Source organism: Cuculus canorus, chromosome 14 (genome assembly GCF_017976375.1).
Source record: "Cuculus canorus isolate bCucCan1 chromosome 14, bCucCan1.pri, whole genome shotgun sequence".
NCBI classification, from domain to species: Eukaryota; Metazoa; Chordata; class Aves; order Cuculiformes; family Cuculidae; genus Cuculus; species Cuculus canorus.
In genome coordinates, this window is record NC_071414.1 from 2858412 (window position 1) to 2881965 (window position 23554).

Here is a 23554-nt window from a genome sequence, read left to right on the forward strand (position 1 = left end):
AACTGCCTCCTGTCAAGTACAAACTTGCTAAGGGTCCATAGCAGTGCATGAGAATCAGAGTTAAATACAATCCACCTGGACAGGAATCCTTTCCAGTCACTGTGTTATCATACGTATGACCAAATAAAGCAATGCTTGTTTAAAAAAAAACAAAACAAACCCCACAAGTGTCACTGACCCACCCACATTTCATAAAAGAAACAGGAACGAACCGGAAGGTTCCACAGGAACAAGTCATTCCTTGGCTGGAACGACTGGAAAAAATGGATTTTAAACTAGTAACATCGGCATTTACCGAGCTGAAAACAACTTATATCTTATTAAGGACATATTTTCTCTTCCCACCCCCTTCTCCTCACTCCCAGGAACAGGAAACAAGACAAAACTCCCGAACAAAAAACAGATGAGCAAAGAAATCCTGCTCAATTGGCTCTGCACCAGCACTTGCCTCTGGTTCTGCTGAACACCACGTCTTTCACCGATAACCATTGACTTTTCCCTTGGCCCATTATAATAAATTTGTCAAACACAATCAAATTGTCTTAACCAATTCCTGCAAACTAAGTAAAATGGCTTAAAACACCTGATGCAAAAGTACTGATGCATACAGACCAGAAATTAACTTATTTTCCTTGCACTTATAAGCTTTTAACCCCACACAACTTATTTGCATTATTCTGTTCAGCTACAAATAAACCTTACAGCTTCTATTTTTTTGCCAGTGTTTATTGCATCTTATGTCATTATTTTTTTCTCCCTAAACCCAGCTAGGAGGGGAGGAAAGAAACCAACCACACACACAGTCATAGGGTGCTCTAAACCAGTGCAAAATAAGAGTAGTGTGATCAAGGACTCCACCAGCCGTGGAGTAACAAATATGAGATACGCTCATTTTGCTCAAAGTCTTCCTGAAATCTCTGAATCATAGAATAGTTTGGGTTGGAAGGGACACTAAAGATCATCCAGTTCCAACCCCCTGCCATGGGCAGGGACACCTCCCGCTGGCTCAGGCTGCCCAAGGCCCATCCAACCTGGCCTTGAACACCTCCACGGATGGGGCAGCCACGGCTTCCCTGGGCAACCTGGGCCAGGGCCTCACCATTCTTAGCATGAAGAAATTCTTCCTTATGTCATTCCTTAGTATTAGTCAGGAAACGCGTTTCCAGCTGTAACGGCAGTGGTTAGTAATTAAACATATCTCCCAAACGGTGGAGGTGCTGGTAACTAGAGCCATACTTTCTACAGAATTTTAACCCACTCCAGAGCTTCTCACACAGTCAAACCAGATCCCTGCTTTTTACCCTCTCGAAAAACGTGTCTTTCATTTCAGTTGTATCTTGTATGAAGCCTTTCAGCTCCCAAGCAGGTTTTCAAGTTTAAAAGGCACAAAGTCCTTGAGCTCAGCCCCATGAACACAATGAAGAGACAGCTGGTCTGCACCTGCGCTGAGCCTGCTGGTATCAGAGGCTGTGCAGCGCTCCCGCCAGCGCCAGGCACCGGCCACAAGGGCCGCTGGACCAATCTGTGGAACAGAAGTCAGCCCAGGCTCCAACTCCTGGCTTGGGAAGCTCCTCACTGCAGGAGCTTGGCACAGCACCTTAGGGAAGCGCTGCTACTTGACCGCCCTGTTCTCATTTATGGCTCATTTTATTGCTTCCCTGTTGCTTTTGCTTTTAAGGATGGCCATATACACTGCCACCACCCAAGAAAAAGGTGGGGGGAAAATACTGGAAAGGGAAAAGAAATGATTGTGGGGTCAATAAAAAGAAAGGTGACAAGGGGCAAAAGTTATGACCAGGGAACCAGAGCGGGACATCAGACACCACCCAAGAGCATCCAACACTCCTCAAAAGGAGCCAGAGAACACTTCTCAGCAGTGTGATGAGCAGTGGAAATGGATATGATCCCCCGGAATTCCTACTTTATTCCCTCCTTCTGTTGTTAACAGCCAGCCTAGCCAAGGCCAGGAGAAAGGCTTGTAATTTACCGCCTCAGTCGAGGGCTAGGCAAGTAAAAAATTGATGGGAGCAGACCACCAAAACCTTATCATGAGGGTCACAGCAATAGGACACTCTGCTGGATGGACCTCTCAGCTACAGTAAGTAATCAGATCACATCAACTCCTCTGTGCACGACTGCCCATTCATTGTTCAACTTCTCATTCTTTCAATGAATAAATAATTTAAGATGTTTAAGACTGAAACATTTGGACATCAGGTACTAATTAAAATGAACTAGATGGCAAACTGCACGTGAGGTTTATACCACTTGCGTGCACTTCCACAGACCATCCTGAATTATCCAAGATCTCAAGAACTCTTCAACATCAAACGGTGAGACTTGCTAAGTCTTTAAGTAATGCTAAAGGAAATTAGTTTTACAAGTATACATTACAAGGACATACTTGCAAGAAAGAGGGTAAAGAACGGGCAGCTTGTACATCTTTATTAGCTGCTTCTACAGAGAGGAACACCCACGTGCACCTTCCTGCTTCTCAGCACACCACCACCTCTGTCCTTTGCTATTCAATAATGCTGTTCCTGAATTTGTTATTCGAGTCCATTAAAAAAAAAATATTTCCCTATCTATAGCTTCAGCCGCAGTTCTCAAGAGCACTTTGCAAAGATGAATGCTGACCTGCTCGGTGTTACGCAGGTTAAACACCATTTTATAAATGTACAGCTCAGCCTTGTTTACATGAAAACTTGAACTGACCCTTTTGGCTGTGTAAAGCTGCATTGCTAGCGCAGCCTTTGTGCACATCACTTATTTAAGTGGATCTTCTGTGCTCAGTGTGTATCACCCAGAAAAACAAAGAAACAATAATCTCCCCCTCAGATCTGCATAGATACCACTGATAAAAGTATCCGGAATAAAACGGAATGAAATCTCCCTGAACCTTTGGGGAAGTGGGAAAGGCAGTGGAAGGCGGAGGGGAGAAAACCACACATGCCATCAAGGCCACAAGTTCCTGACAGCATGAATTCTTATTGACTTCTTATTAGCTGAAAAGCAGCATATTTAACGTTTACCTAAATGCCCTCTCAATCTTGTGCTGAACAACAGCGAAGACAGAAGTGCCTGGCCTACGCTCTCTCCCCATTTCCTTCAGTAAAACTCCAGGAAAAGAAAAACAAAACTCTTTTTATCTTATTCCTTCATCAGCTATCCACAAGCTGACTGGTTTCAGTCTCTCAAAGCTGTTGAAGGCTGCTCCAGAGCAACGTGTGCTAATGGGCTGACAGCCTCTTCTACCCCAACTTCCACTACCATCTCACTTGCTCCCTGACATCAGCTCCACAGAAATTCCTCTGCAGTGCAATCATACACATACCTGCTCCATGACAGGGCACAGATAGCTTGGAAATCTGGGTGTTGGCTGGCAAAAAGGCACACCACCAGCTAACGTTGCATCTCATTATCAGCTGCGAAATCCTACCTGCCACACAGCTGCAGGTTCCTTGGCTTATTCACTCTCAAGCCCCTCGCTGCCTTGGAAACACTATGGGAGCTTCACTCACTCTTAGATTGTAAAATGCATTCAACACACCTCCCTCCTTGTGCTATTCCATATATTATGAGAGATCTACTGGGGAACCCACAGGCACCCAGCCTGGTTTTGTGTTCTCAGTGCTGTTCCACTCTCTGCCTTGGTAACAGTTACTTTTCAGCTACTGCTGGCTTAATTTGCTTTTTCCATTCTTCGATGCCTGAACTTAAAGCCTTTCAAAAGAGATTCACCTGTCTCCAATCCCTTAATCAAGGCACTGCCTTATAAGTCAGAAAAATTATAACAGAAGGGAGTGGCAATAGAGTGGAGGAGAATTTCTCTTTGCAAACTGTGTTGGTTTAGATCTGTGTATTTAATAATTTCTATCAATTTATAAAGCACAGGCAAAAAAGGTTCCTCTTCTCTGATTCCACCAAAGCTATTTATAAAAGCATGTCAAAGGATTAGTGTAGTACATCTGGGATTAAGGCACAAAAATATGTAATCATGTTTATAGAAAAGGTAGCTGGCTCTTTAAATAAAAAAAGAGTCAAAGAATCATATAATCATAGAACGGTTCGGGTTGAAATTACGGAGGAGGAATTATGAATGAGGTTTGAGTATCAAATTTGCCAATAGAAGAGTCTATGCTAACCCACCACACACCAGAAACCAGGCTGAACACCCATCCTAGTGGGACAGTAACACGTCCCAGCCATCCAAGGAGACAGATCCCACTCACAGCTGCAGCGACTGCATTCCTCCTGCCATTCCTTTCCCTCAATAAGCCCATGTGCACCCAGCTCTGCTTTGTGGCACAGCAGGTCACTCTCAGTACCCGCCTTTTCAGCGCAGCTCCTTCAGTAAGGGAGCCAGGATACAACGTTGTGGGTAGGCTCTATTTTAAGTCTCATACACTGGATTAAAATAGTATGAAGTTAAAAGTAGTAATTATCAAACATCTGCACTGTCTCTAAAGCTGCAAGGCTGTTTAACCAACGCACAAGCTATAAAATGACTGAATAGAGCTATTCCAAATCAGCTATAAAACTAAATCAGGGTGAATTCCCAGAGTAGTAAAGGATCCAAACCTTCAAGGTCATACACATTAAAGTTCTGCAGCACAGGAATTGAGTCATTTCCAGTTAAGGCACAACAGCAGAGAACAACAGGCCTTCATCATCGTGCTGGATGACTGTCTCAGTATGGCACCGTCCTAACAAAATGATACTCAGTCCTCTTTCACTGACCCTATTTCCATTAGTGTCCAGCAGAGACGAGCAATGCCAACAGAACCGAACACAGCTGTCCGTTAACAGAAACATCACAGCCACAGAGGTGCTCGCTCCAGACCAGTCTCGCCAGCAGCCTCTGATGAGCAGACTGGTTTTGCTGCCAAGTATTTTTGTGAGCTGAACTAATTCTTTGCATAGAAAAGGTAATTCAGAAATCAAACAGTGGATATAACGTCAAGACAGGGCTGAAGTCCCACTAAAGTGTTTTTCAGCTCAAATATTTCTACCAACGTGGATTCCTTTGCATGGTCAGTTTCTCGATCTTACAGCTGCAGAAGGAAGATATTCATGCTGTTCTGGAATCCTCAACATAAGGACATGGAGCAGTTGGAACGGGTCCAGAGGAGGCTACAAAGATGATCAGAGGGCTGGAGCACCTCCCATACGAGGACAGGCTGAGAGAGTTGGGGTTGTTCAGCCTGGAGAAGAGAAGGCTCCGAGGAGATCTTATAGCGACCCTCCAGTACCTGAAGGGGCTACAAGAAAGCCGGAGAGGGGCTGTTAACAAAGGCTTGTGGGGATAAGATGAGGGGCAATGGGTATAAACTGGGGAGGGGCAAATTTAGACTGGACATAAGGAAGAATTTCTTCACTATGAGAGTGGGGAGGCACTGGCACAGGTTGCCAAGGAAGTTGTGGCTGCCCCATCCCTGGAGGTGTTCAAGACCAGGCTGGATGGGCTTTGGGCAGCCTGAGCCAGTGGGAGGTGTCCCTGTCCGTGTCAGGGGGGTTGGAACTGCATGATCTTTAAGCTCCCTTCCGACCCAAACTATTCTATGCTGCTGAAAAACCCAAATTACTTCTCTAAGCCAGCTTTCAGCTAAATTTATCAGACCAGTGGAAGCCCCATGAACAAGCTGCACACTAACACCTGCCATTCCACACGCCAGCACAGGAACGTCAATGCTGCACAAAGCTTGAAAATGTATTGCGAGGTAAATATTTACACTGGTATTTTAAATCATTGGTTTGGGCGCGGGATTTCTAATCTCTGCCCGCTGTGCTCCCCCCTGCCACCTTGCATAAACTTTTAATCTCTGATGCAGAGGCCTATTATTAGAGCCGGCTGAAAAAAAAACCCAAAGACAGAAGGCACGTTGTTTATTATAGAAAAGGTTAGAACAAAGTCTTTTTAAAACAAAACCTAATAAGCCCTTATCTGTTCCTCCTGAGCAAAGTCAAAAAACATTTCCTTGATGTTCTAAAAACTCTCTCTCTGTAAATAAAAGAAGTCAGTGACTCAACACAAAATCACGCCCTTTTTAAACAAAAAGTTTCAGTTTGGCAGGGAGAAACAAGTCCCACTGAACACTTCGCACCCCAAGACAGACCAAAGGGTACCTAAAAAGACTGCAATTATTGTAAAGTAAGGTGGGCTTTCACCTAAAAGACCACAACTATTGTAAAGTAAGGTGCGCTTTCACCCAAAAGATCACAAATACTGTAAAATAAGCTAGACTTTTCCCTAAAAGACTACAACTATTGTTAAGTAAGCTGGTCCTCCAGCTCCACTTCAACACAAACCTGCCTGCAAACCAAATCAGGAGCTGAAAGAAACCAAACCAAACCACACCATAAGCATCAGCTGGGCTTGAAAGTGCTGGAGTGCTCATAGGCAGCAGGACCCGGGATGTGTGTTAGCACAGCAGTGCAGCTAACAAAGCCTCTCCCACCTCCTCCCCTTCCCGACCCACTGGGCAGGAAAAACGCAGGAAACCAGTAACTCAAGCACCAAGAATACCTTCCACACAACCCAGACCCCAAAACAAAAGACAAAGGAAAAAAAGGGGGTGGAGAGGGAGGGTAAAGCGCTCCCAGACTCGTTCAATACAGATAACCCAGACATGCCTCCAGCCATAACCGGGAAAGCTGGAACTGGGACACGAGCAGGAACACTGGGACCAGAGACAAGAGAGGAGTGATGGATTGCCCTTGCTGGAAGCCACCACCTCGGCAGGGCAGACAGGCAGGGAAGCTCATCTCGACGACATCCAATTCTTCACTAAAACCAAGTGTCCCGTGCACCTTCCTGCAAGCTTTTGGTCTGAAAGACCTCACATGGTTTGAACTGGTGTGAGCACAGAGTGGGAGGGTTGGGGTTCAGTCTGGAGAAGGCTGCAGGGAGACCTTAGAGTAGCTTCCAGCACTGAAAGAGGCTCCAGGTAAGCTGGGGAGGGGCTCTTGATCAAGTACAGGGATACAACCATAGAATGGTTTGGGTTGGAAGGAAAACCTTAAAACCTATCCAGTTCCACCCCCTGCCATGGATGGGACACCTGCCACTGGATCAGGTTGCTCAAAGTCCCATCCAACCTGGCCTGGACAGAACAAGGCAGAGTGGTTTTCAGCTGAAAGAGGGGAGATTGACACGAGATCTCGTGAAAAAATGTGTTTTGCTGTGAGGGTGGGGAGGCCTGGCCCAGGCTGCCCAGAGCAGTGGTGGCTGCCCCATCCCTGGAGGTGTTCAAGGCCAGGTTGGATGGGGCTTGGAGCAACCTGATCCAGTGGGAGGTCTCCCTGCCCATGGCAAGGGGTTGAAAAGGATGGGTTTTAAGGTCCCTTCCAACCCAAATCCTTTTGTGATGCTTATTCTCCTTCCCAAGGGATAATGAGGGTGGTTTCACCCTCTCACAGCATGTCTAGATCAAGGGGCTGGTCTGTTTCTATGCTTCACAACTGAGGATATTAACTACTGGAATATTGTGGGACTGCAAATATCGTAAAGTAAGCTAGGCTTTCACCTCCATTTAAACACAAAACTGCCTACAAACCAACTCAGGAGCTGAAAGAAACCAAACCAAACCACAGCATAACCTTTAGGTGGGTTTTTTAAGGTCCTTTCCAACCCAAACCATTGGGCAGCCGGATCCAGTGGGATGTCCCTGCCCGTGGCAGAGGGGTGGAACTGGATGGGCCCTAAGGCCCCCTCCAACCCAAACCACTGGGCAGCCTGATCCAATGGGAGGTGTCCCTGCCCACGGCAGGGGGGTTGGAACTGGATGATCTTTAAGGACCCTTCCAACCCAAACTATTCTATGATTCTAGGGATGAAAGCCAACTGCCCGGAGCCCCCACTGGGGGCCCCCAGAGGGGATCACGCTCCTGCACACCCCGTGGCTCAGCCTCCACGCTCTCTCCCAACTTCTTGCTTGCAAAAAAGTAGCAGCAAACTTCTCTGCGGCGCAGGAGCAGAAGGAACGGGGAGAGCCGAGCAGGGCCGGGGGTTCCCTGCGCGCCCCCTGCGCCCCTCCACGGGCAGCAGCAGCGCCCGCCGAGGGGGTGGAGCCTCACCGCACCGAAACTTCTCCAGAAAAGTGCTTCTTTTCCCTTTGCAAAACAGCATTTCTCGACTTCAAACACACACTCAGCCACCACCCGCCCTCCCCCACCTCCCTCCCGGCCCCGCGCGGCCTGCCCCGCTCCTCCCCCGGCTCCTTCTCCGCTTCCCCAGCTGTAAAGTTTGCAGACGCCCCCTCCTCGGTTCAAACCCCAACTTTACCGGGCGCAGGGACGCTCAGCTCCACGCGGTCCCGGCTGCTTTTGTCTCTCCCCCCTCGCGCCGCGCCCGTCCCGCAGCCCGGCCGGCTCTTCCGGGCACCTCCCGCCCCCCCCCGGCCCGGCACCGCCGCTGTTCCCGGCACCGCCCGCCGCGCCGCCCCCGCGCCGCCCCCGCCCCGCCCGCAGGTGAGCGCGGCGCCGGCTGCAGGCGCGGCGGGGGGAGGGGGCTCTGCGCCCAACCAGCCTCCCCCCGCCATCAACAGCCCCTCCTCAGCTGCCCTGGAGCCCCTGTCAGTGCCGGGAGCTGCTCTCAGAGCTCCCCACAGCCTTATCGCAGGGGATGAACTGGTGTGAGCGCATGGGGAGAGAGTTCATAGAGTCAGAGAATGGTTTGGGTTGGAAGGGACCTCAAAGTCCATCCAGTGCCACCCACTGCCATGGGCAGGGACACCTCCCACTGGATCAGGGGCTCCGAGCCCCATCCAACCTGGCCTGGAACCCCTCCAGGGATGGGGCAGCCACCACTGCTCTGGGCAACCTGGGCCAGGGCCTCACTGCTCTCATCATGAAGAAATCACTCCTGATGTCCAGTCTAAATCTGCCCCTCTGCAGTTTGTACCCATTGCCCCTCGTTCCATCCCCACAAGCCTTTATAAATAGCCTCTCTCCAGTTTTCTTGTAGCCCCTTAGAGCACTGGAAGCTGCTCTAAGGTCTCTTCTGAGCCTTCTCCAGGCTGAACAACCCCACTCTCTCAGCCTGTCCTCGTATGGGAGGTGCTCCAGCCCTCGGATCATTTTTGTAGCCTCCTCTGGACCCATTCCAACAGCTCCATCTCCTTCTTACATTGCAGGTTCCAGAACTGGACACACTACTCCAGATGAGGTCTCCCAAGAGAGGAACAGAAGGGCAGAATCCCCTCCCTCGCCCTGCTGGGAGCCTGCAGCCTGGAGAAAAGAATCATAGAATCACCAGGTTGGAAAAGACCTCTTGGATCCTTGAGGCCAACCATTCCTATCTGCCATTAAACCTGAGCACCTCATCTATCTGTCTTTGAAATATCTCCAGAGATGGTGACTCAACCATGTCCCTGGGCAGCCTCCCCCCTGCTGTCCCAGCCCTCCCTCATCAAGAACCTCTCCTCAGCGTTTCTGGAGCCCCTTTCAGTGCTGGAAGCTGCTCTAAGTGCTCCTCACAGCCTTCTCTTCTCCAGCCTGCAGGCTCCCAGCAGGTCGAGGGAGGGGATTCTGCCCCTCTGTTCCTCTCTTGTGAGACCTCACCCGGAGTATTATGAGGATATGGTTGAGGTGGGCTTCCCTGCTGCTCTGCCCTGCCCAGGCGGTGGCTTCTGGCAAGGGCAACCAGAGAACCGCACCCTGACGTACAAGCAGTTGGGTCACCAGAGCTCCTGGCAGAAGAGAGGGAGGCTTTAGGAACCCAGCCTCAAACCACAGAGGCACGTTTGTAGATGGGGAGAGTTGTCTTTAAGTGGTGATTTCTCTCAAAGTTTTCCTTGAAAAGCCTCAGTGAGCCTCTTGCGCGAGAGTAACCGTTTCTATCCTATGACAAATTACAGGATTGTTCATGGTGTGTTTTCAGATGGTTTTTAATATAAATGTCTCTACAGAACTTACGCTTGTACTGGATTGTAAAAACAATTTAATAAATTTAAGACATTTCATGACTCATTTGCCAGCACTTTTGAGATACCTGAATCTACTCACTTCATCCTTTGACGTGAAGTGAAATATAGAGAGATTGGGCAGCCTACCAGGGAGGTAGGTTCATTCAAGGTACGTAGTTGAGCTGAAGGAATCGGGAAGCCCATGAGGATTCCTAAGGGAGGCAGCCCTTGGGTCAGCATCTGGGTGAAGGCACACCATGGTTTAGGACTTTCCTCCAGGTCTTGGTTCCATGGCAGTAGCAAGGTTGTATTTCCTATTTTTACTGTACTCCTCCAAGCCTTTCCTGCAGGAAGACAGCCTGTGTCCTGCAGCAATTTAGATTGCATTTTCCCTTCCTGCAGGTTTAATACAAGAAAGGAATCCAAGACAAGGAAATAAACAGACTACCGCTGGTTTACAATCCAGACAGAAAATAGGGATCAGGAGTCTAACCTTGTTGGTGAGTGAAGTTAATCGAAAGCAAGTGAAATCTGCAATTATGATATCAAGATACACATTATTAAAATAATACAGGGTCTTCAGTGCCTTAACAAACAGGCTCGCCCCTAGAAACACAGAGTAAACAGATTTTTCAAGCTCTTTTTATTTGCTGCTTGTACCAAACCATTAATATTTTGGTGTCAGTTGCACCAGGGATTCAAACTACTCATTTCTGATCTGTAGCATACTCTCAGTAAAATTGAGTTTACACTTCAATAGCTTGCTTTCTTTCATTACTCCTTTTAATATCATGTCTTGGCCTCCTGTGGTGGCTTCCACATTCGTCAGTTCTGCATGTCTCACATCCTTTCAGGACAAAATGTCAGGTTTAAAAAAGAAAAAAAATCCCTTTTAAAACTACAAACTCAAAGGTAGAAGGCCTGAAGTTGTGGAGAATCACACATTCTGCACTGCGCCGCTGCAAAGCGAAGGAAGAAGTAAGAGAACAGCTGGCAGCCCTGTTGGTTCTTAGAGGAAGTTAAAAGACTGAGCAAACAGAAAATAAAATCATGTAAAAATAGAGGCATCTAGGTTGAGACTGGACTTTGTCCCTAAATTAACAGCTGTCTGTGGAACATGATGGCAGGCTCTGTCAACCAGACTAAAATGCAGGGTATTGTTTAGACAGGCACCCAGGAACAATAGCTAACACTTCCTACCCTGTAAATGTCATTAAAACAGCACCAGGCTGTGCTGGCAGCTCGAAATCTAATCCATTTTCTGAAATGAGGTAGAAGTTTTCTGCGTGACCCCAATCTCCCTTTTAACAGCATTTGGGGGGGTTATAATCTCATTTTCCTGCTTTTTATAAAACGCTTCTCTCACACCTTTTTGCTAGGTGAAATCCAGGGGAGAGGACAGGCAAGGAGGAGAAGCCGCCGCAGCGATACTGCGGGTAGGTTGTTAAGTGCATATAATAAACAAATGCTCTCAGTCTCGCTTCTGCTGAGGCGAACTGAGGTGTAGCTTGTAAGGGCGGAACGTGGTTGCGACTGCGTGCTCCCAGCAGCGTTTCCACATGAGTCAGATGTGTGCACAAGGGCGATCCCTGGCTGGTATCACCTGAAGACACTTGTGTGGGTGTAGTCATTGCAGGAGAGCTGCCCTTTTGCTGTTAAATCCCAGGTAGGTATGTGCCAAAGGGGTCTTGTTTCTAGCGCCTGGTGCTAATCCCAGCATAGGTGGGGTCTAAATTATACGCTTCAGCTGGAGCTTGTTTTTCTCTTTCTATAGTCTGCTGCTGAAGTGAAGTAGCTGCCCGTGTGTCTGCTCATGCCTATTCCAAAATGGGCATTTGATCTTTGTGCGTTTTTTTTTTTTTTTTTAAAGAATGGTTTAGATTTCTTATTTGTGAGAATTGAGTGTTGAAAGAGAAGCATGGGGTGCAAAGACAGGACTGCTGGACTGGGAGGTGGTAATGGGGGACTGAAGTGAGAATGAGAGAGGGAGGGAAATAAAAGAAATAGGGAAAAGTGGAAAAGATGTAAAGTGGTGTAATGACAGGCAGAAGTCTCTGCCAGAGAGGCTGAATGGGCAGCAGCCAACTGATAGATAGAGAAAAAGCTAAAAAATATGATAAAAGGATGTCAGGGTCCAAATACCAGAGGGCTGAGGCTATCTGCAAGCTGATGTCATGCTGTTCAGCGAGGACAGCCCCAGGGCAGCCGTGCTGTGCCATCAGCTGCTGACTGCAGAGGAGCCTTCCGTGGTGCAGCCTTGTCACCTCTGCTGTCACTGCAGAGGGGCCTGGTCTGCCAGAGAGGGGGCCAGGAGCAGGGTAGGGACCTCACAGCTAGGGTTACCCCAAAATGCAGCATCCTCCAAGGGCTGGTGGCTCTAATGAAGCCAGCAATGCAGCAAAGTGACAAAATTGAGGGTCGAGCACAAACACCATCTCATGGATGCTATGGCATCAATCCCTGCAAGCTGCCCTATATTGGTCTCAGCATTCCCGTGCAGCTTTGGGGCATTGCCATTCCTTTTCAGGGCTCAGATACATCAAGTCTCCCAAGATGCAGTTAGGAATTAAGATCCTCAGAGCCCAGGAAGCAATTCCCCACGTCCTGGGGCTATGCATGCTTCAGGACTGCCTTAGCATGGAAACACCTCGGTGATGCTTTTGGTGGGACTGCAGCTATGCCACCTAAGCTGTACATGTACTTCCCAGCGGAGCAGCCGAGACACCTACCTTGATTAAACAAACTTCAGTCAGGAGGAGAATGGATTTACCACTGCATCCGCATCCACGCTGGAGCTCCTTTGGCATGACCAGCTGCCCAGGGATTCTCAGACCTTCATGCCCCAGTCAATGCTGCAATGGTTCGGTGGCCAGCACGGGCTGTGCCAGCAAGAGCTACAGCCACGGTGCTAACTGCCCCAGGGCTTGTTGTACTCCCGAGCAAACCAATATGAGCTGCAGGTAGAACACAGTGTCTGTACTAATACCTCTTCTAATTGTGGAAGTTAATGAACTCCTCTGCTTTTGTGATATTTGAGAAATAAGAGCAATGAAGGCTCCAGAAGACCAACATCTGGCCTGTACTTCAGGAGCCAAAAAACATGGGAGATCAAGATAACCCTTATTCTGAACCTGATATGGAAACTTCAAAGGGGGCAGATGCCAACGAAATGGTGTAGGGGGCTGCTTGGCAGGCCTCAGACTCAAAGGACTGTGGGGAGCATGCGTGATGGGGATGACACCTCTTATAATTAGTATTGAGAAATGTGATTAATAGGCATGATTTTTACAAGAAATAGAATACATATGTATAAATTCCACTTATAAAATACTGCTACTTGTAGTTACTGGCATATATGGTAGGAGGATCAATCTTCCCCTATATCCAGTACCAAATTAAAAGAATTACTGCTTCTTCAGACCTCTAGTTGGTGTTAAGAAGTTTCTTTTCCTGATTTCAGTGGCATGTTCACCACCACTGCCCACCTGCAAAAAAACCCCTGTCCACTACCAACATTCACGTTCGTACTCAGGAAGCTGCTGGATCCTAACCCAAACACTGTGTCTTCCTCCACCACCAAATGCTCCTGGAGTCTCTGGAAAGAGAAACCAAAAAGTGATCTATAATGCCAGCATGACATGGGGTAGCTGGCACCAAGCACGCCCCCATGCCCACCCTACAGCACAGACATGCTGAACAAAACAGGCAGAAAACATAATGAGGAGAAATTATGCAGTCCTAAAAGGCTCAGCATGAACTGGGTTCACTGGTTGCTGCTTTGCCAACTGAGGAACAGCCTAACTGGAGTAGTTTGCATTCACCTCCGGTTCACACAGCCTTTGTGTAATAAACTGTCATAGCCCCGGAGAAGGGAACATTCAAAAAGTACCCTGAGGCAATGCATAGCAGAAGCCTGAGAATCCTCCTGCATGAGTCACTGACCTCCACACACTGCGTCTATTTCAGCCTTTAATTAATAAGGTTTTACATTTCCATGGCACTTCCCATCTGGAAAGATCCTAAAATCCTGTCAAGACTGCACCACTGAAAGGTGATTCCTGGAGAGGTGGGACTGTGCAGGGAAGAAAAGCTTAGCCAAGGGCACCGGGAGAAAAAACTCATAATTTTTAATGGTGCTTCTGTTACATCACTGAGTATTCCATATCCATGGAGAATAGACAATAAGATTCTAGTTTCTAAGGCACAGCTTGAATAAACGGGCACCATAGATTTCTTTCTTTATCTGGGGGGATGCAGTGCAAAAAAAAAGGACTGGGTGATTTCAGTTGAGGGTGTTAAAGGATCACAACTTAAGCTACAAATTTAAAGCATCATTGGATCAATCAAGACTTCCCTCCCTCCTGATGAGTAAGTTATTCCCAAATGCTAGACACAAGGCAGAAGCCAGTGGAGGAAACAAATCCCATAGTGACAGCACCTGACCCCGCATTCAGAGCACCAAACTCCCTTCCACACTCCCTGGAAGCTCTGCAGCAGTGCATGAGGCTTCAGCAAGGTCAAAGCTGGCCCCAAGCACCAAGTGAGGCACTTAAGAAAGCAAAGTGGGAACTGTCGCCCTGTCCCAAGACCAATCTGACCTCAAGGGGAGCTAGGGCTTTGCTAAACCAGCATGAATCCCTTCATTTCTATTTTGAAAGATTAAACTAGTCAATCTTTCGAAATAGAAAAGATTAAACTAGTTGAATGGTTCTGCTTGGCTGAGTTCTCTCAGCAGAGACTTATTTCTGATGATAAGCAGGGCTTGGCTTGTGCCAAACCGAGGGCGACCAAAACACCTGTCAGCCACAGCTGGCATCCCTCATACTGAGTCCTCAGCCAAAGTAGGCTGGGAGTGCTTGGCTGCAAAGGGCTTTCAAAGGAATGTCGAAATCCTTTTTTTCTCAGTGCAATTCCAACCTATTTTTATCCGGCACTTTCTGGAAGAGATACACGGGCATTGCCATGGCTAGTCGTAAACTTTCATTGCTTCCCGAGGAGAAATTGCCGGCAAATTACAGACTAGTGTGCTCTTTTTATGTCTCTCCTGCTCGGGGCATGGCAGCACTGCTACATTCCCTTCAACCCCCAACACATTCCTCCCTGCCACGTCGTCTCAGTGCTTGCTGAGGGACATTAATGACATGCCTCTGTAATTAACACATCCAGCACGGATGATTTCACAGTGCTATGTCAATGGGATGCTGGAAATATGCACATCCCATGTGTGCAAAGTGGGATCACTCTTGACTTCTGCCTCTACCCAAGCTCTCTCTTGGCCACCCAGCACTGGAGTTCCACCTGCTACGTTAGCGCAGAGCAAGGGCAGGGCTGTGTGCGCACACAAAGTCTGTGGTTGCTCTGTAGCTGATACTCCCTTCCCTGGGTGCTCCTGCTCACTCACACATGTCGTGTGAAGCTTCACATTTCTTCTCTAGGCACACGAAGAAGTGATATCTTCACCTCTTCATGCTGCAGGCTGGCGTGGAGGAGCACCCTTAATCTTTTATGTTTCATCATTTCTGAAGGGAAGCTATTGCCAGGAGATATTAATTATCCCTGTCACATGAAGAAAGAAACATGTATGAGCAATTCTTAGTCTGTTGTATCATAGATTCATAGAATGTCCTGAGTTGGAAGGAACCCACAAGGACCATTGAGTCCAAATCCTTCCCTGCACACAAACCCAACATTTACATGGTGGGGCTGAAGATGTTGTCAAAATGCTTCTGGAACATTATCAGGCTTAGGGCCGTGACTGCTTCCCTGGGAGCTGTTCCAGTGCTCCACCACCTTCTGGGGGAAGAACCTTCTGCTGATGTCCAACCTAACCCTCTCCTGGCATCTTCCTGCCATTCCCTCATTGATCTCTAGAGAGAAGAGCTCAGCACCTGCTCCTTCTCCTCCACTTGTGAGGAAGCTGTAGACTGTGACAAGGTCTCCCCTCAGCCTCCTCTTCTCCAAGCTGAATAGCCCAGTCTGTAGTAGCAGGGAAACTGAGACAGAGCAGGTAAGAGCTCTTATCCCCGCAGCTCCCTCCCCAAGCTCATATCTCTGCTATTCCCAGCCCTGAGTCCAAGCCCAGGACTGCGCTGCATGGGCTTCACCAGAAGGTCTTGAAGCTGGAAGTCCTGTAACCATGTGGCTTTTTGAGCATCAAAATATCACCCAAAGGGAGAAATCCTGTCATCAAGGCAAAAAGCATCGCTACTGAAATGTGATCAAAGAGAGAGTTATCAACTTAAGTGTACTCAGGAATTTCTGTTCCAGACAAGAGAATTATCAACGAGAAACCAATCTTATAAGGTAGCTGCTATTGACAGGGAAATAAAAGGAATACAGTTCTTACCAGACAGACCTAAGTTGCTCCAAATCGCTGTCAACTTGAAATATCTTACTGGTAATTTGTTTTCAAACTCTTTCTCCCTAAATTTGATTTGTTGCTGTACAGTGGATGATCTATTTTGCACAGCATCTCAAAGAGCATTCCCGTTGTCCTCTAGCTGATTGTTTGTGAGCCATCACTTCTGGGAGTTGGCAGCGTTTATTATAAGAAGAGACATCATCACTTGAAAAGCAGATTTTGTCTGAGGATGCGGTATCTGCTGCCATTACAAATAGAAGCTAAGATGACTGGGAGGAAAGCCATCAAGGAGAAAAAAAAATCACATTTCCTCCCCATCTTCGAGCTTGTCTGCACGGGCAAGTGGCCATGCTGCGTGTCTGTACCCCAGGGCGGAGGAAGAATGCGGCACCGTTTTCTAACAAGGCTTGAATAAATCTTTTTACCAGAATCCTTATCAACCAGGAGAAAAATTAGTAGGGTTTCCCACCTCTTGTGGTATGGTAGCAAGAGGATGAGCATCACACCCAGCAATTTTTTCTGCTGATCTCTGCTCTTTCTTTTGCGAGGGAGGAAAAGGCACCGCTGATTTACAAAGCATCCTGCTGGGTTCAATGATATCTCCTGCATGGTATGTCTGAGGCTTTCCCAAGACTCTGAACAATCGCCCTGAGCTCGATCACTGCGTAGGATTTGTGTCTATGCGTTTGACACAGAGGCAGAAATGTGAAACTCAAATCTCACCTCACCTATCCATCTGGATCCAACCAGCCTGTTCGCAGTTGCCAATGAGAAAGGCACTATCCTTGCCCTGGCTTTCTCATTCAAAAACATTGATGTTTCTTATCTCAACACACTTTGACCAGTGGTTTAAACAAATTCAGGGGAATTCTAGGGGAATATCTAGCTCTAGATAAGGAGCTACCTCAGGTTAGTTATGGGGATTTAAGATGTGGGCAGAATGGATGGACTCACCTTAGCCTGGCTCACATGGCATGAGGTGCCAAAGGACCGTCCATACAGCTTTCCAGAAATTAAAGGATCTCACCCATCTCATCTGGGTGGCTGTGTTAGATAAAAAAAAAAAATTAAAAAAAATTAAAAAATAGGAAGATACTGTGTATATCTGGCACTGACTTATTTCTGGGTCTTTCTGTGAAAGTATAGAACCATAGAATTATAGAATGGTTTGGTTTAGAAGGAAAATTAAAGCCCATCCATTTCCAACCCTGGGCCATGGGCAGGGACACCTCCCGCTGGATCAGGGGCTCCAAGCCCCATCCAACCTGGCCTTGAACCCCTCCAGGGATGGGGCAGCCACCACTGCTCTGGGCAACCTGGGCCAGGGCCTCCCCACCCTCACAGCAAAACATTTCTTCCTGAGATCTCATCTCAATCTCCCCTCTTTCAGATAAAAACTATTCCCCTTCATCCCATCCCTGCCCTCCCTGATCCAGAGCCCCTCCCCAGCTTTCCTGGAGCTCCTTTCAGCACTGGAAGCTGCTCTATGATCTCCCCACAGCCTTCTCTTCTCCAGCCTGAACAACCCCAACTCTCAGCCTGTCCTTGTACAGGAGGTGCTCCAGCACTTGGATCATCTCTGTGGCCTCCTCTGGACTTGCTCCAACAGCATATTTCTGCTCACCAACCTGTTGGCACAACCCACAGATGGCATTACTGTAGAGAGGGCAGCCATGGAATCAGGCACTTGAAATCACCCCAAGAGCTCATGCTTCACTTTGGACAGATCTTGGTACCACCGTGAGCATGGAGAGAAGTGGGGAATTGGGGGATGGTGTAGGGATCCCATTCTACCCACTTGCGCACTAGAAACGGGATCATTGTTGCAAATGCTTGAGAACAGGAAGAAAACACACTGCTAATTCAGCTGGCTGTAATTTAGCCACACAATTTACCCTGACACTGCATTAGAGAAAGCTGCACCTAAGCAGTTGTAACATCAATGAAAAGATTGAATTAACAAAAAAGAGAAGGAACATAAACTTCCCACTATTGTTATTTTCAGAAAGCAACAATGGAGAGAGCCAGTTAAAAGACCTTGAGGCTCCGAGCTGTTATTCCTCCCTGGAAACCAGCTACATAAGGTACAGAAACATCTTGAATGATGGGGCAGGTCTGCCTCTTGCCTACCCTGGTGATCATTGAATCATAGGTTAGTTTGGATTGGAAGTGACCTCAAAGCCCATCCAGTTCCAACCCCCTGCCATGGGCAGAGACACCTCTCACTGGATCAGGGGCTCCAAGCTGCGTGCAACCTGGCCTTAAACACCTCCAGGGATGGGGCAGCCACAACTTCCCTGGCCAACCTGGGCCAGGGCCTCCCCACCCTCATAACAAATAAATTCCTCCTTATGTCTACTCTAAATCTGACCCTCTCCAGTTTACACCCATTGCCCCTCGTCCTATCCCCACAACCCTTTGTAAACAGCCCCTCTCCAGCTTTCTTGTAGCCCCTTCAGGTACTGGAAGGTCGCTATAAGATCTCCTCTGAGCCTTCTCTTCTCCAGGCTGAACAACCCCAACTCTCTCAGCCCGTCCTCACATGGGAGGTGCTCCAGCCCTCCGATCATCTTTGTAGCCTCCTCTGGACCCATTCCAACAGCGCCACCTCCTTCTTATGTTGAGGATTCCAGAACTGGACACAGTATTCCAGATGTGGTCTCACAAGAGAGGAATAGAGGGGCAGAATCCCCTCCCTCCCTGCTGGCCACGCTTCTTTTGATGCAGCCCAGGATACAGTTGGCTTTCTGGGCTGCGAGCACACATTGTGATGAAAGTCCATTCCTGTGGGCAGGTCCCTGCCCAGGGCTACCTCGCTGCTCCAGCTTTGGCCACCCTAGTCCCGGCTTTGTTCTCCTATGGAATGCTCCAGGCAGATGGCTCCATGCTGCACCCTGCCTGGAGCAGCAGATGCCCCAGGTGCCCCTTCCAGGGCTTGAGACACCACTGTGTCCCCAACCACGAGCATTGCAGTGGGGCTGCTTAGCAGCCAGCAATTTGTCCTCTTTGCAGGCACAGGCTGAGCCTTTCTGAGGTGACTGAATGGGGTGTCAGCCAGGCAGGAGCTGCACAAATCAATCTCTCGGTGCTTAAAAATATATCTGTATATCAAATCCAAACTCTTTCCTCTAGAGTCTTGTGGCAGAAATGGAGTTTTAAAATGCTCAATTATTTATAGCTGAAATGCTGGGGGAAAAAAAAAAAACCCAACCCCATTTGTCCTGCCTGTCCCCACCACCCACTGTCACACAGTGCCCAGGAGGAATGAGAGCTGGATGAGGTAATGAGGAACGAAGAGGAAGGAGTAGAGCCCAAAAGCAAAGCGCAAGCACCCTAAAGCAGAGCCAGTTCACACAGGGACATGCTCAAACTCAAATTATCACACTCCTGAGGTGTGCCAAGTGCTGCTTTCATGCCTGGGTGTTAATTATCACCAACTGGGTGGGGTGGGTGGTTCCTTAAGCACAGGCAGATCAGGAAGAAAGGACAGGTTTTGGAGATGTTGTGTCAAAGGGATGCTTTGGAGACCTGGCAGCTTTAGGGGAGAGAACCTGTGGGAGTTCCTCCAGAGGAAGATTTTTTGTCTAAACTTGCCTTTCCTCCCCTCATTGCCTGTGTTTTGGAAGAGCTGCCATTTGCCAAGGACCTGGCATGGGGAGTGGGTGTCTCAGGTCACTGCCTGATGGAGGAAGAGGTCATAATCTGCGGTGACACATGACATGAGGAGCTAAAAGAAGAGATGAAAGGAAGAGCAGAGATGAGAGACTAGAGGACAGAAGGACAGCAAGGACACATGACTGCTGGACAGGGATGGCTTCGGAAGTTACATTTATAATTAAGTTGCCCATTCGTTTTGGCTAGTGCTCATGGACAGGCAACGGCATGGGGAGTGCGATGTGGAGGGGTGGTTTGAAGCTGTATTAAATACCTTCACTTGCCTGATTTAGGCCAGAAGAGAAGAGGCACCAAGCAGGGTTCCTTTCTCCCTACTGAGGAGCAGACTATCCTCACTGTCCTGGGAAACATGGGCATTGAGAGGGATCTGTAATCTCACCTGCTTTAGAATCATAGAATAGATTGGGTTGGAAGGGACCTCAAAGATCATCTAGTTCCAGCCCCCTGCCATGGGCAGGGACACGTCCCACTGGCTCAGGCTGCCCAAGGCCCATCCAACCTGGCCTTGAACATCTCCATGGATGGGGCAACCACCACATCCCTGGGCAATCTGTTCCAGGGCCTCACCACTCTCATTGTGAAGAAATTCCTCCTTATGTCTAGTTTAAATCTGACCCTCCCCAGTTTACAACCATTGCCCCTCACCCTATCACTACAAGGCTTCGTAAACAGTCCTTCCCCAGCTTTCTTGTAGCCCCTTCAGGTACTGGAAGGTCACTGTAAGATCCACTCAGAGCCTTCTCTTCTCCAGGCTGAACAACCTCAACTCTCTCAACCTGTCCTCGTATGGGAGGTGCTCCAGCCCTCTGATCATCGTTGTAGCCTCCTCTGGACCCATTCCAACAGCGCCACCTCCTTCTTATGTTGAGGATTCCAGAACTAGACACAGCACTCCAGATGAGGTCTCACAAGAGAGGAATAGAGACTTTGTGGTTGATCATCCAAGCACTGGTTTAAACCTACAAGGATGATGAGGGAAGTGCCTCTAACCACAACAATCCTGGGCAGCTGCATTCTTCTCCGCTGCAGCCCAGAGCCAGTGGACATGGGGGCCACCCCTTGCCTGTGGCAAGCAGGGACTGGTCCTGGCACCTGCTTTTTCCAGGGAAAATGGTGCAATCTGAAGGCAACACGCCCTGGATAAGTCCAAGGTGTTCACCATCACCTGCGCCACCAGCCAGGTGCTACCAGCTCCCAGCAGTTAGGGACAACTGTGTCACAACAGGACCTGCCCAGTGCAGACACCAGCAAGAAGCCCTTTTGGTCCAGCTCCAAGACAAGCATCCCCCTGCTCCAGCTCCACAGCATCCATCCTTATTTCACAACAAGATACTGGAGCACTTGGGAGATTTTAGGCCACATCCTCCAGTGAAACCAGTAATGGTTACAGCGTTTAGCAGGTAAGGAACTGGTGGTCTGGCTTTCCATTAGGACAAAGTTTTTAATTTCTTTCTGCTTCAGCACTGTCTTCCTGCACAGCTCCATTAGCGATGCCTGTACACAGAATTCTAGGGATTAATGAAATGGGTAATTAAATACAGTTCTGCTTAAATTCAGTCCCAAGAGGTTGGTTATGGAACCGTCCTGCTATAATTTAAGCAATAAGCAAGTGCTCGCACAAGGGCCAGCAATGCAATCAGGAGGGGAGGAAAGGGCAAAACATGGCTTTTTATTAAACGAGCGCTGATTTCTTGTGCTACTTCTCTGTTTAAAATCCCCATCTGTGCCACGCATTCCCCTCCAGCACCTCCTTTAAGCCACCGTAGCTGTAGCAGCTCAGCAGTTACCCTGGGCACGGATGCGGCCCTGGGGGCTGGTGCAACAGGTACTTTGTGGTGCAGTGCAGCAGCACATATTTTTAGGTCAGGCAGAGGCATCTGAAATTCTGTGCAAGTTTAAAGTAGAGAAAAAAGTCTAAAAGAAGGAAAAAGCAATAGTAATCCCCTTCCAATGAGCACATTTCAAATCCCTGGCTCTCGAAGGGCTCAGCAGTGGTGGCCAGCACCATCACCCGCTCCCCACAGATGGGGAAACCAAGGAAATTGTTGCCCCATGTAACCCAGGAGAGCTCGGAATGCAGCAAGATCCCAGATTAGGGCAATCTCAGCTCCTGGACAATAAATGGGTCATCAGATGTCAGCATCAAAGGCTATAAACCCCGAGCTCTGCTGCCCAGCTGGCCTGTGCAGTTGGGGATGTCTTATTGCTGACAGGTCCAGGACACAGTTGAGACTACCCAGCCCCATGCCCTCTGCCAGCAGCTTCGTTTCCTTCCAAGAGACCAGGATAAAAGCTTCCCGTGAGCACAACTAAAATTGTTGAAAGCAGATAATTCCAAACCATCCATCTGCTTGCAAGCCTCCGCTGACCGATAGCCATGAGAGCGTGCAGAGACTGAGCTCCCTCTGCTCAGGAGTAGCGGTGCGGTGCCCACCAAAGCACCTGGGTTTCTGCTCTTCTAAACTTCATGGCCAGATGAAGCAGTCCCTAGTGCCAACAAGGGAAAGGCAGATTTTTGATTACACAGTCACTAGGGTTCAAATCCATATTTTCCTCCCCACTGCCTGGCACCAAGGCACTTTATCTGCACCATGGCTCTTGCTGCCAGCTATAACACAGGTATACTGGACCGCTCCAGCCGCTCAGGAACAGAGCAGCCTGCTTGTAAACTTAATACTGCTTGAGGTTTGCTCAGAGTTCATGCCCTAAGATGCAGTTTGATGGAGCGAGCCAGTCCCAAGTGCTTCTGATGGATATAAAAAGGATATGCAATCAGATGTGCACTTAAGCAAGTATATTACCAAGTTAAATGACTTCAGTTTTACTAAGCTAATTAAAAATGGAACAAAGCAATGATCAGATTAAGGTCATAATTAATAACTCTATAGGTTCAAATTATCCAGTCACCAAATAAATACCACATGTAATCAGAGGAAGCCACGGCTGATAACTAGAGGGAATTAGTGTCCTGCTCAAAGGTCTTTGGGAGGCAAGAGCGGTGACCTTAGCTCACCGAGACAATGTGTTAACCTTGCTATAGAAGACACTCTTTCTAAGGCTGGAGTGCTTATGCAATCCTAGGTTGCTCCCTCAAAGGGAGTCAAGCGGACTTGGGATGGGCAAGAGCCCCTTGAGCCCCACTCCGCATGTAAGCGGGGCAAGAGGCATCAATCACTGGCAGAGATCTGTCCCTCCTTTTTTTCTGTGCAGCCTTTTCTCCCTTTTGGCCATTTTAAAGCTTTGAAGATTTCTTAAAGTATCCCAGTTTGTGGAGTAGTTGGTTTTTTTTGTTTCTTTTTAAAATTAAGAAAGAATCTGGCAATTAATATGGGCTTCCAAGGCACTCCAATAGCTTTTGACCTAAAATATAACAGCCAATTGCCTCTTTAGGTGCCTGCAGCTAATGAAGCTTCCCAGGCCAATTCATGCTTCACGCTACCACTCATCATGAAGAAAATCCTCCTTACGTCTAGTCTAAATCTGCCCATCATTCTATCACTCCAAGCCTTTGTGAACAGCTCCTCCCCAGCTTTCTTGTAGCCCCTTCAGGTACTGGAAGGTCGTTATAAGGTCTTCTTAGAGCCTTCTCTTCTCCAGGTTGAACAACCCCAAC

General features: G+C 48.2%; 1 protein-coding gene across 2 annotated transcripts in view; it reads right to left on the minus strand.

Moving 5' to 3' along the window:
- The window catches only part of CTNNA1 (catenin alpha 1), a 130511-nt gene extending 122115 nt beyond the window's left edge, over positions 1 to 8396 (minus strand). The window contains exon 1 of one of the 2 annotated variants that reach the window (XM_054079793.1): positions 8285 to 8396. The gene's annotated coding sequence lies outside the window, so the exon portion shown is untranslated. Of the gene's footprint in view, positions 1 to 8231 lie in introns of both variants that reach the window. The other variant, XM_054079794.1, reaches the window with a different exon arrangement.
- Between the last annotated feature and the right edge of the window lie 15158 nt (positions 8397 to 23554).